The following is a 14,083-nucleotide window of genomic DNA, read 5'->3' on the forward strand; positions in this document are numbered from 1 at the left end:
ATTTGTTTTATCTAAATCTTTTCAAGGAACTTTATATGTATCATTCGAAACTAGGTCGTTTATTTCAGGTCCTGATTAGGTTGCGATCCTCTTTGGACGTACATTAAAATATTACTATCACGTTATAAGAATATTCTACGTTTAACCTTGATACCTTCATATTATATACTTATGCGTGACAGATTTATTGGGAACTCCGCGAGGTCTATAGACGGTTCCACCACTTTTTACGACACTGCGTCTGTATGAAGTGATGGTGTAACATTTTATTTTTCGAAAAATAAAAACGGAGAGAGGTAGAAGAACACGAGAAAGATGGGTAGATAGCGTACCTTTTGCGTGTGCAGAATAAGTCTGAAAATCAGTTTTAACAAAATGTCAAAAAGTCGCCTTTTTAATTAACTAATAGGCACAATTTCTTTTCCTTATGATTTCGTAACACTATCAAATGATTAAGCGTCTAGTCTGCTGTCCAAAGATCGTAATCAAGATTTTTATATGATATCTTTTATTACAACAAACCTTTTATTGCAAGCTCGAAACCTTATTTAGGCATAATGACTAGAAAACGTCTTTCGTAACGATATACTTCCCTTCAAGTTACGTCTTCAAAAAATGGCCACTAATTCTTTATGTGTAAAACTATCAAAATTTACATAATATTTCTATAACTTTACATCAATTGGAATCCATCAAGACACATGATCTATAACATCGTGTTGGCGTTAGAGCCATAAAAGTATGGCAAAATAATAAAAGATGTAAAATCTTCATAAAGTAATATCTTAACAATATTTTTTAGATATATTACTATTATATTCGTTTTCATCATATTTTAATCGATGTGCTTAACAGGTATTCACTGTAAAGTCAACATCATCTGATGATGCTCCGGTGTCGGAGCGAAATGTGCGTAGAGAATGCACTGCCGAAGATCAGTTTGGTATGGAGTGTAAAGATTGAAGACAATATAAATAAATAAATAAATTCGTACAGATTCTCCTGGTTTTTGCGGAGTATAGCAAATTCAGCTTAATTTTCATAGTATTATACATAAAAGTTAATTTTAAAAGTAATTCTATTAACGAATGAATGAATGAATACAGTTTAATTGTACACCACATAGAAATACAGGAAAAATTAAACATAACTAGTTTACACGATGTATACAATCACTAATATTATAAATGCAAACGTTTGTAAGGATGAATAAATAAATAAACTAAGACAATACACAAAATAGGTGTAGAATATTTTTATGAATATAATACACATAAATACTTATAATATACAGATAAACACACAGACACTGAAAAACAATCATGTTCATCACACAAACATTTTCCAGCTGTGGGAATGGAACCCACGGACTAGGACTCAGAGAGCAGGGTCGCTGCCCACTGCGCCAGTCGGCCTTTAAATAATGTATTTATTTGTAGATGTTTCTTACTCTTTCACGCAAAAACAACAGAAACAATTAGACTGAAATTTAAAATCCTAGAAAAATATACAATTTCCGGTTTTATGAAAAACCTAATACTAATGTTATAAAGAGGAAAGATTTTTTTGGGTTGTTTGTACCCGAATAGGCTCCGAAAGTACTGGACCGATGTTAACTATTTCTTCGTCATAAGAAAGCTTAACAATGACGAAGTACCAAGGCTATAATTTATTTTCAATATTTTAGAAATCTTAAGAAAATTGCAATAAAGTAACCCAAATTACCAATTTTTTCCTATAAAATTCATTATTTGGCGTGCGCTTTGAAAACTATTGATTACCTTCAAAAAAGTCCGTGAGGGGCATTTATTTAATTACGTTATTATTCCGAGATGAGACGGGATGGTGATATCTGTATTCTGATCTGCGGTCACACGTCACATGTGGAATGGCCTTTAATTTGTATTGGACACCCCTCGTATATCAGTAAAATGACAAATATTCTGTGAACTTGGATTATTTTTAGCCGCAATGAGCTGGCGCCACGGATGCACTTGTTGATTCACTTAACATTCCTGGTTTCCGATGGATGTTAGCTAATTTAGTTCTTATATGAAACGACCCCAATACCGCCGCAGCGCGCCGCTTACACTCAAATTTAGGATGCTTCTTAATACACCAAAATATTTTTTTTTTTTCTTCCTTTTCTTTATATGTTTTGTATATGCTGTTACATATGTTTTTTTTATTTTTTCTATCTTCGAATATGTATCGCTTGGCGACACATCTTTGTCAATAGGGTGGTAACTAGCCACGGCCCCCCTCCAGACCAGATGAGAAAAATCTCAGAAGTTGTAAAATGGTTTCGGGAATCGATCCTGGGACCTCCCACTCAAAACCAAAGCGCTCAAAGCTGCGCCACGGAGGTCGTCAAACACATTAATACAGTTTTCCTTTACTTAATATATATTTTGAGGTCAATAGGTATTTAGTCCGCGTTTTTAGGTCAAGGGCACGCTTCTCAAAGTTTGCTCATAACCATATGGCGTCACTTTTAGCAGAACTCGCGTTTGGGGTCACCCCATATTTAATTTATTAGTAAATATAATGTTATATTATTAATAGCATCACAATGAAATATAACTTGCTTGAACGATGACAGCCCAATGGGTAGGAGCTCGCTCCACTTTCGCGGGGCCAAATTCGAATCCCAGCACGCACCTCTAACTTTTCTAAGTTATGTGCGTCTTAAGTAATTAAAATATCACTTGCTTCAACGGCGTAGGAAAACATCGTGAGGAAACCTGCATGCCTGAGAGTTCTACATAATGTGTTCAAAGGCGTGTGGAGTCCACAAATCTGCACTGGGGAAGGCGTGGTGAATTTCGGCCTTTACCCCTTCTCATTGTGGGACGAGACCAGTGCGCTGTAGTGGGCCGGTAATGGGTTTATATGATGATTGAAGATTATGATGAAAGGTGAAGGAAAAATATGAATGAATGAATACACTTTTATTGTACACCACATAAAAATATAGTAAAATTATAAATAAAAATTGAACAAAAAGTATACAATTTGTATTTAATTATGGGCCTCATAAGAAGGCTCAGAGTCACTCAGCGGGCGATGGAGAGAGCTATGCTCGGAGTATCTCTACGCGATCGAATCAGAAATGTGTAGATTCGTAGAAGAACCAGAGTTACCAACATAGCTCAACGAGTCGCAAAGCTGAAGTGGCAATGGGCCGGGCACATAGTTCGGAGAAAGGATGGACGTTGGGGACCCAAGGTGCTGGAATGGCAGCCCCGAACTGGTAAGCGCAGCGTTGGTCGACCCCCAACGAGGCGGACAGACGACATTAAACGCGTCGCAGGTAGCCGCTGGATCCAAGCGGCACAGAACCGTGGAATTTGGAACTGTAAATTTGTAACTCCAACGATTAAGGGTTCCGTTACAAACGCTTAAACAAAATCTTATGTTGCGACTTTATGCGTCTGTCACAACCTTAAAAATAGAGTTATCAGATTAAAAGGGTTTATCATATGAAAGGAGTACATTCACATGTTTCAAATTGGTGGCAATGAGACTTCTGTAAGTAGTACATTTATCGTTGTCAATAATAAGACTGTGTAGCCCTCGCTTTAATCCCGTAGTAATACGGGTCTACATACAAATGTATCGATAAATTTTCTTCCATAGTGGGCTGTGAATTCTTTTATTCATAGAAGTTATGCCCAACAGGGAAAGTCACATAATTTTAAGCTTAGATAACACTGACTTTTACTTAAAATGTAAGGACAGTATAAGAAAACGGAGTTTCGTGTAGCATCTGTAGCGGTCTCCTCGTTACCAATCTAGGTCTAATAATCCGTTACAAAAGACCTATGTCCAGCAGTGGACGTCTATCGGTTGATATGATGATGATGATACAATTCGGCGGCCTTATCGCTACATAGCGATCTCTTCCAGGCAACCAAAGGCGTTAAACACAGCTCAAGAAAAGCTCAATAAACTATTATTATATTATATAGTATATTTGCAAAATATTGTGAGGAAACGACTCTCTCGATTTAGAGAACCTCCCTAGCACAGACGTGGGCGCTGAGGTTGTAAGTGGTCCCGGTCCCTTACCGGGGATTGAAGCCGGGATTAAATCCCCGATAAGAGCAATATGTAAATTTATAATTTTTGCATTTCCTCTGGTTCGGTCTGTTGGGAAGCTGTTGACAAAGGAGTTGCAAGAATGATGCATAGAGGCGGAAACAAACATGGTGACAGTACTTCCCCGGACGAGCTTTAATAGTTTACTACGTACTAAATAGTAGTTTCACTTAAAAGAAAAAGTCACTACGTCTTTAGATTTAATTTAGAGAGAATTTTATCTTACGCCTTATTCTAAGTTTGTAGAGAAAACGACACTCACAATGGCAAAAAGGTATTTAAATAAATTGAAAGTTTTATTATTATATAGTAATCTCATTATCGGACCACCAAGTTTCCCTGAACATTAAAATTTGTTATTTACAATTGAATCAATTAAATCACCGGAGTGAGCCCGCAGACTTTGAAAATTGAAAGTGTGCACTGTCCAACCTTGTAGCTAACTTCAGGGTGTCGGTTTTTTGTGACGGTGTGCTCGCATCGTAAAAATTTAGCTGGCGGACGTCGTATTTCCCTCTCAGTCGGTTTCGCAACTACCTTCATCCTGTTAAAATCGTGTAACCATGTGCGCGCGCATTTCACTCCCATGATTTTTTCCTAACCAAAGAAGTATAACTTCGAGAAATTGTATGCTGACAAAGTCCTCGGCAGCCGCTACTGTGTAACATGTGAGTGTAAATAATGTATTAGTTCAAATGAACAGTAGATCAATTTAGTCAATCTCGCGAATCTAAGATACACGATCTGACGCCTCGCACGCGGGAGCCAGGCGCCGGCGTAAGGTCACGTTCGGCTAGCAATGACCCGTTTCGCCTTATACGTGCGGTTGCGAAAACCCACCTTATAGCATTCCCGCGAACATCTGTTCGCGAAGGTTGCCTCGGCCAGCATAACGATGATTAGGCTGAGAGTTATTTTTATTTTTTCCGTTGGAAAACCTCTACAAGGCTAGATTTTTTTTTTAATCAATAAGTTTCCGCCCGAGTTTAACCCTTTTTTACTAACTCCCTAACGCAGCGGTGGGCGCTGTGGTTTACGTCGGAGGTCCCGGGTTCTGTCCCCGGCAGCGGGAATATGTAATTTTTTTCAGCCCTTGGTTATTTATAATGTTACAATGTAACTTATAAATATACTTCTCATAACCAATTCTCATTGTGGGAGGAAACCCGGAATGGGTCGATATGATGACGATGATGATAAATATACTACGACAATACAAACATGGCCACCTAGCCCCAAATTTAACGTAGCTTCTGTTATGATTACGAAGATGACTGATCAATATTTTTTTATAAATAAAATACATAAATACTTATAATATACAGATAAACACCTAGACACTAAAAACATTCATGTTCATCACACAAACATTTTTCAGTTGTGGGAATCGAACTCAAAGCCTTGGACTCAGAAAGCAGGGTCCCTGCCCACTGCTCAAGTCGGCCGCAAACTAAACTAATTACTGTTATTAAATAATTTCTGAATTTTCTCTGGTCTGTTATGGGGGCTTCGGCCGTGGCTAGTTGCACCGGCAATCGCAACTACGCCCGTCAGAATGGAACACAGCAATGCTTCTTGACAGTAGAAATAAGCAAAGAAGTAGTACTTTTTTGTAAGAGCTTTGTAACAAAAACCTCTGGTACTAAAGCCTCCAACATCATCATCATGACCCTAGTAACCCCCTCAAGGGAAGATAAAGATTGTATGAGAATCATTACTTATAGGAAATAATACTAGTTACAATATATTATCAATATTACGCAAAAAAGATTGCTCATTTTTGGAAAACTTAATCTTAAGGAAGAAAGACACAATTCAATAGCATTTTTTGATTGCAGATACAATAAAACATTATATCCAATATTAAGCAAACCCCGTGAAATCAGCAATAGTTTAGTAATTTTATACTCAAAAGACATAATCAAGGAGGGTGTTAAAATGGCTGAGGAAAGGGCATCTTAATTGAGAAAAAATAAAAACTCTTGTTTTTTTAAAAACCGTAGCATTGATTTACTTTCTACAATACCATTATTATCGACGACCGATTGGCGCAGTGGCCAGTGACCCTGCTTTCTGAGCCCAAGGCCGTGGGTTCGATTCCCATGACTGGAAAATGTTTGTGTGATGAACATTAATGTTTATCAGTGTCTGGGTGTTTATATGTATATTGTAAGAATTCATGTGTCCTATTCATAAAAATGTTCATCAGTCATCCAGCTACGCTTACTTTGGGGCTAGATGGCGATGTGTATTGTCGTAGTACTTATATTTATTTATTTATTTATTTATTTATATCCACGGAAATAGAAATTTTTTTCATTTGCTTTTAGCTTTGCTTTTAGTTTGTTTTGTTTTCGTTTCGGTTGTATCCAGCGACTCTCAGCGACTTGTTTAAGGTAGTAGCTGTTCCGTATAATATATCTAACTTTAGCCAGCGAATTCTTCCGCGTTTGTCTTTAAAGTTTACGTCGGTTTTGTAGGAGCAGTTTAATCGGAAGTTGAGTGGCATTTAATTAAAGTGAAGTTCTATAGAACATATTTATATTTCGAACTTTTAAAATCGGATGAACCTTATATTAAGAGTATCTCCAAAAATAACTGGTTTGTTTAAGTGTGGTCCTTATTTTTTCGTTTGTTTTCTGTTTGTTTTTACTACCTCACCTCACCAGGGGAAAACTTGTTAATCTCACGAGATATCACAAATTCTCAGCAGAGGAAATAATGATATATAAATAAACATAATGTTTAAAATAAAGCGTGTGTAGATGCAAATAAAGCAAAACACTAACGGCAAGCAATAACTCAATTTGTGTGTGACAGGCTTGTTTCTTCACCGTTAAGTAAATTGTTTGCTCTTCTATGGTTTATGTGAAAGGAAATGGCGAATCGGTTTTTTTGTTTTTATTTATACCGGTTTTATTAACGTTTCGGGTTAGGAAGCAATCGCCAAAGATGCAAATGGTTGAACGATTTAAGAGGGTGGATTAAATTAGGCTACCCAAAGTGAAAGCTGGAAGGTTAGTCCAGATCCTTGCGATCCGATTGTAAAAAGGTAAGGGTGGAACTAGATCGAACAGTTCTATTGCACTCTCTCCGAAATATATCTTATAGAATACCGAAAGGCAGACAACCTTGCGCTGATGCTCCAAACTCTGAAGTTTTTCTATCGGATTCCTTAAATTCGGTGTCTGTAATGGCACTCTTAGCCGGGCCAAATGTGTCTATGCCAAAGTCTATCCAGTAAGAAAGTTGTGCTAGCACCTAATCGCGCTCTCAATATCTTAACGTGATTTTATACCAGCACAACGTGTTTGGAATGTATACAAAATTCAAACAGTGATAGTATATAGGTAAAACAACCTTAAATCTCATTGTGCTGATAAAATACACAGGAATTAAATCGTCGGTACCTACATTATTTATGTACGTATGCACAGCATCGGTCATATGGTGGGATGATTTTGGTGGGCTGAAAATAACTAAATTAATTAAACTCGCTACCGCTTATGACTTGAGCGTCTAGAAACTTGGTCAACGAGCGCTAAGTGAGTGCAATTGTGTAATTTCTATCAATCGGCCGCAAGTTCGATTCGTTGACAGATAGCCACTTACCGCTGTATTGAGAGTGCTGCGGTGAAATGTGAGTTACCAGTGGGTCAATGTTATGATAACAGCGCGCTTGTAACCGATACGATAGGCAATGACTTTTCACCTATACGGCATGCGCGCCGACCTTTTCTTTTATATACTTCGTCGAATTCCCTAACATTGAGTATTGTGGTCTTATAATTGCGAGGGTTCTGGCGTAATAAGGGAATTTAAAATTTCGTAGTTTCCGTTCATCTGATCGGAGAATCTGATCGGAGAATCCGTAGGGCATAGGAGAAGTTTACCCCTGTTAATTCATCATATCGACCCAATACCGGCCCACTGCAGGGCAAGGGTCTCCTCCCCTAAAGAGAAAGGGCCAAGGCCGTATTCCACCACGCTGGCCCCGTGTATTAGTGCAACATCAAGAGGAAAAAGGAGAAGTTTACCACCATTTAGAATCTGCAGCAACCGAGCACACGACTAATATTAACTCTTACTCATATTTAAGTATATTTTAGTATAAATTAGTATATTATTTTTTTTATGTTAATTATTATTAGTATTTTATGTGTGTAATCTTGATAAGTATTAGTGTGTAATTGTTCGTAAGTATGTATATAATAATAATACACCCCACCAATCGGTTTCCCTTGGTTTTCCTAATCTTGGGATTAGGTTGCCTGGAAGAGATCGCTACTAAGCGATAAGGCCGCCCTTTGTATCCTTTTTAAGTTTATGTTCGTTGTGTCCATTGTAATTTTTTACTATTTGTGGTGTACAAATAAGGTGTATAAATTAAGCATCAAAAACCACTCGGTTCGTCAGTTCATTCCATTTAGCAGAGGACAGCAATTATATTGTAACAAGCGGACCCCAGCGCCATCTGTCGGGCTGATTTGCTAATCTAAACCATCCAGGGTGCCACCCAAAGGCATACAAAAAAATTCATTCAAATCGGTCCAGCCGTTTAGGAGGAGTTCAGTGACATACACACGCACACAAGAATTATATATATATAGCTTTTGCCCGCGGCTTCGCTCACGTTAAGTTTTATTTTTGATTTGTTAAATTTACTACAAAGGGTTAAAAAAAGGTCTTGCTGCTTATAGAAAAATATGAACGGAAATTACTTAGAAAATCAGAAACTTTCATATAAATTTTGATCCCCTATGAAATACGTATTTCTTTATTATAAATCGATAACCTAAAATCAAAGTTTAATTGATGTAGCTTGAAAAATAAATTGATAAATGAAGAATTTTTTACAAACTTTCATCCCATATTTAACCCTGATGGAATTTAAAAAAATCCTTTCCTAGCGGACGCCTACGTTGTAATAACTATCTGTGTGCAAAATTTCAGCCCAATCCGTCAAGTGGTTCGAGCTGTGTGTTGATAGATCAGTCAATCAGTCAGTCAGTCAGTGACCTTTGCCTTTTATATATTTTGATAATATACAAGTTATCAGCTGCTCAATAAATATTTTACGCAAAAAGGGTAGGTTAGGTATACTTTCGAAAATTTGTGCAGTTATGCTGATAATGCGTTTGGTGAAAATAATTGGTCATATACAATGACCAATCAAGTAATCGGTGAGTACTAAAGCAAAAATGATAACTTTTAGTTTTTTAATCGATGATGTGCGTTTGAAATAAAAAAAATATTTTCTAAGATTACGTTGACGAAACAGAGACAACTATTGCAATATCCTGTACAACCAATAGCTTGGACATGGTAATTATTAATGATATTATCACTCGCGTTTAGATGTAATTAATGTTTTAAAAGATAAAATTTAATTAAAAAAAAAAATTAGGGATTTTTCATAAAATAAACTTCTTTCTAAAAATATAAGATAAAATTAAATTTATATTTAAAAAAAAATTAATTAAAATAAAACGATAATTGTAAATAAGAAATGTTAATAATAAATGATTAAATGTAGATTAAAATTGTAGCTATATTTAATTAAAAATCGATTAAAATAATTTCTCAGCTTGAAATGACAGCTTAATTTATGTTATTTTTATTTATAAATAATAAAGACAAAAACAGGTTATATTGATAAAAAAAATTTATTTCAGTTTCATCTATATATATAAAAGAGGATGTTTGTATATCATCGTTAATGCATTGAAGCGCTATATGATGGTGATATTTAATAACATGAACATCATATTTACATTCTCCGTGGAAAAATACATGGTCATACCAATTTTTATGACAATCGGTTGAACGGGGCGGAAGTCGATACTTGACAGCGCCGCCTGGTGGGGAGTTACATCAATGGACATAGCATTTTCTTTTTCTCCGAGGAAAAATACATGGTCATACCAATTTTTATGACAATCGGTTGAACGGGGCGGAAGTCGATACTTGACAGCGCCGCCTGGTGGGGAGTTACATCAATGGACATAGCATGTTCGTTTTCTCCGTGGAAAAATACATGGTCATACCAATTTTTATGACAATCGGTTGAACGGGGCGGAAGTCGATACTTGACAGCGCCGCCTGGTGGGGAGTTACATCAATGGACATAGCATGTTCGTTTTCTCCGTGGAAAAATACATGGTCATACCAATTTTTATGACAATCGGTTGAACGGGGCGGAAGTCGATACTTGACAGCGCCGCCTGGTGGGGAGTTACATCAATGGGCATAGCATATAAACCTTCTCCGTGAAAAAATACATAAGCATACCAATTTTCATAATGATCGGTCAAATAGTTTCTGAGTTTATCGATGACATATATACAAACATCCTCTTTTATATATATAGATAAAGATAATGTTCTGAACGTTTACCATAAAATGGGGAAAATGGGAAACGTTAAGCTAGGAACATTCCGCGGGTGAGAAGTGCGGAGCGTTTTCACAGTTTTTGGACACAATGCACTGCATGGAATAATGGCTGAATGATGTTCTGTATGTTACTTACACCCATGCTCGGAGCAAATAAAACTGTGGGAGGAGAAAATGTCTCCAGTTCATGCGAGCCGTGCTGATGGGAGGCTTCGGGCCTTTAGTTATCACACTAACGTAAAAACGTCGCGCCAAGCAATGTTACGTTCCGGCACGATGCCGATGTTGTGCGGAAACCGCCTAGGGATATGGGTTTAATATAATGCCCTGACAGTTCAGCTACTATATTAGACAGCATTGCAACTTACCAAAATGAAGACAATATATTAAAAACTAATCGAAAGTTATAGATGTACCGCACACTCTCGACATGTCGAGCTTTTACCGCGCGAGCTTAACCGACAAAAACAATTTATTCCAAAAGAAGCTTTATTTTCTAATACAAATAAAACTTCTTTTCTAAAATTTTTGATTTGGCAGATACGTTATTTTGGCGGTAGAGGCTCGATGTGTACCAATATGTGCGAAATATAAATTAGGTACAATTCTCAATGGGTCTTTACTCAATGTTATTATAACAACGAATTGTTTGCTTAGGTCGGATTTGCAATGCGTTTAGATGTCTCGGGTCAACAGTAGTGCAAATAAAAAAGTTAAAGATTGCCCATCGTGTATTGCGAAATATAAATAAATAAAGTCGCTTTTATATCGAGCCGTGTCGACTTAGTGTAACCGACAAAAATGTATTTAAACTTTTTAACAGATAACATAATATGTGCATACATTCATCATCATCATCTCAACCAGTGAACGTCCACTGCTGGACATAGGTCTTTTGTAGGGATGTCTTCGTTAACCTGTGGAATCTACCAATGCTGCGTTTACCGGTGCGAGGTCGCCATTCCAACACCTTGTGACCCCAACATCCATATGTGCTATTTTTACATTATTACTTTAACAAATCATTCAATATCCTTCCTCAAGAATTGGCTATTAAACTTAAAAAAGCAACTTTGATGCAGCTAGTTCCAAATATTAGCGCGTTCTCACAAAATAACAAACTCCTCAGATTTATTATTGGTAGATTCTCATCATTTACAGTGACTTACGAGTGAATAGTGGTTCCGCGCGACTTATGTACACGTAAAAAATATATTTCAAGTATCTACAAACTTTCATCCGCTATTCTATACCATTTTACGTAGATAGTTGGACTCCTCGAAAAGCAGGAGATACTGTACATCGTGATTTATAATTTCTTCAATCTTTATACTCCACACCAAACAGATCTTCGGCAATTTACCTAGTCCCTACGCACGTTTCGCTTGATGAAATGAACAATTATTGTCAACTCCATCTCGTACAATTGTTAATTGCGGATAATCCGGTGTCGGAGCGAAACGTGCGTAGAGAGTACATTGCCGAAGATCTGTTTGGTTTGGAGTTTAAAGATTAAGAGAATTTGTATGTCTCATCGCACAAATTATCATTCTTTTCGCGGAGTAAGTATAGCAAATTGAGCTTAATTATAATTGTATATCATAGCAAGGTAACGCCTACTTCTATCCAATAACCCAAAATGAACATTCATATCCTATAACTTGCCTTAAAAAATAGCGATCATATGTAAATAGATTATTCAAATCCAATTGTTAAATCCATAGAAAAGCAAAAAACCTAATACAACGAGGGTCACCGGGTGCAAAGTAAAAAGAGTTAACTGAGATTCTATGATTTTTTGATTATTGCAATAAGTAATTAGAAATATGATGTTCCACAAAATAGTAAAAAATTAAAAATAAAATACTGCCTTATTTTTGTACATTTACCACGTAAACATACAACTACGCCATGGTTATTAATTGAAGCTCTCTCGTGAAAAGCAGATATTTTACATACCTGCATGTATATCTCATTTCACCTTGCACCCGTCGAAGTATACATAAATGTAGATTAGATTTAGTTTATGAACTTACGAACAGCAAAAAATCCCAAAAAACTACAGCACGAAGTTAGTCCACCATTGTCACATCACATCACACACAACTTTTTGATTATTTTCTAAATAACTTCACATTATAATGAGTCGAGGAACACAGTGACTGTATTTAAGTTATTGTGTCGTTTAAACCTGAAACAAAAAAAAAAACTATATAATGGTTATTGAAGTGAAACTTCTTTAGGCGCGACTAGGGAGTAACTCCGATTTTTTTCTGACGGAAGTGCTTAGTAGAAAAGTGAATAAAATTTCAACAGTTTAAAAAAAAAATTGAACTGCAAAGTTTTTTGAAAATCTCTAAATATACTTGTTTATTTATTACTTTTGTAATAAAAGATTAATAATAAATTTTCTGCCGATTGTTCTACTCTGTTGTAGTTCTTGTGTTCTTGTAGAACAAATGAAAATATTTATAAAATGTGAAAGTGATATTAATGAATTTTAAATAGAATATAAAATTAAATAATGAATATTAAATGAAATGGCGGAGTCCCAGGAACATTATACTCTTTCATCAAAAAATAATAATAAAAGCTTTACTTCAATCGCGCGTAAAGGTTACACTCCCACACTTTTTTTTGCGATAAGAGCGGTTACAAACTAGCGTTTTTATTTGCGAGTTTCGACTAACACACTACAATTCGCGCTTCATAAAACCTGACGAGAGTATGCGAGCTAATAATTTAGCCCAATCTTTAGGGTAATAATAAATAATGTAGAGAATTTTAAATCACTTGCTTTAAACGGTAAAGGAAAACATCGTGAGGAAACCTGCATGCCTGAGTTATCCGTAACGTTCTCAAATGCATGTGAAGTCTACCAATCCGCACTTGGCTATAGATAGACTACGGCCTTACCCTCCTCACTCTGAGAGGAGACCCGTGCCCTGCAGGGCTAGCACGGGCAGGAGATAAAAAATACATCCACCGATTGTATCCCCTGATATAATTAACGTGTCCACCTGCTATATCACTGGTACATGGAACAGGAGAAGTTTACCCCCGTTTATTATACACATATATTATTTGTTTATTATTTGTTTATTATTTAGGTATGACGGCTGACTGGCGCAGTGGGCAGCGACCCTGCTTTCTGAGTCAAGGCCGTGGGTACGATTCCCACAACTGGAAAATGTTTGTGTGATGAACATGAGTGTTTTTCAGTGTCTGGGTGTTTATCTGTATATTATAAGTATTTATGTATTATTCATGAAAATATTCATCAGTCGTCTTAGTACCCATAACACAAGCTACGCTTACTTTGGGGCTAGATGGCGATGTGTGTATTGTCGCAGTATATTTATTTATTTATTTCCACTTGTGCGCTATTGTTCTGAGAGTTCATAAAGCTATGGGAGAAGATACATTGATATCCTTTCCCGGGGATATAATTGTCTCCTGTCCATGCTAGCCGTGCTGTAGTGGCTCGGTAACGGGCTGATGATAATGACGGTGATGTACGCGCGCTTATTTCAGCGTGTTCGCTCGCATCGGTAGTATTGAATATCGCGGTAACCACTAAGCTATCACC

At 36.6% G+C, this 14,083-nt stretch overlaps 1 protein-coding gene across 1 annotated transcript in view; it reads right to left on the reverse strand.

The window, feature by feature from the left end:
* Positions 1 to 14,083, reverse strand: part of LOC120633659 (inverted formin-2) — a 142,780-nt gene that overhangs the window by 109,738 nt on the left and 18,959 nt on the right. Inside the window, exon 2 of the mRNA XM_039903961.1 lies at positions 12,531 to 12,685. The gene's annotated coding sequence lies outside the window, so the exon portion shown is untranslated. The remainder of the gene's footprint in view (positions 1 to 12,530; positions 12,686 to 14,083) is intronic.

This window comes from Pararge aegeria, chromosome 22 (assembly GCF_905163445.1).
Source record: "Pararge aegeria chromosome 22, ilParAegt1.1, whole genome shotgun sequence".
Classification (NCBI taxonomy): Eukaryota; Metazoa; Arthropoda; class Insecta; order Lepidoptera; family Nymphalidae; genus Pararge; species Pararge aegeria.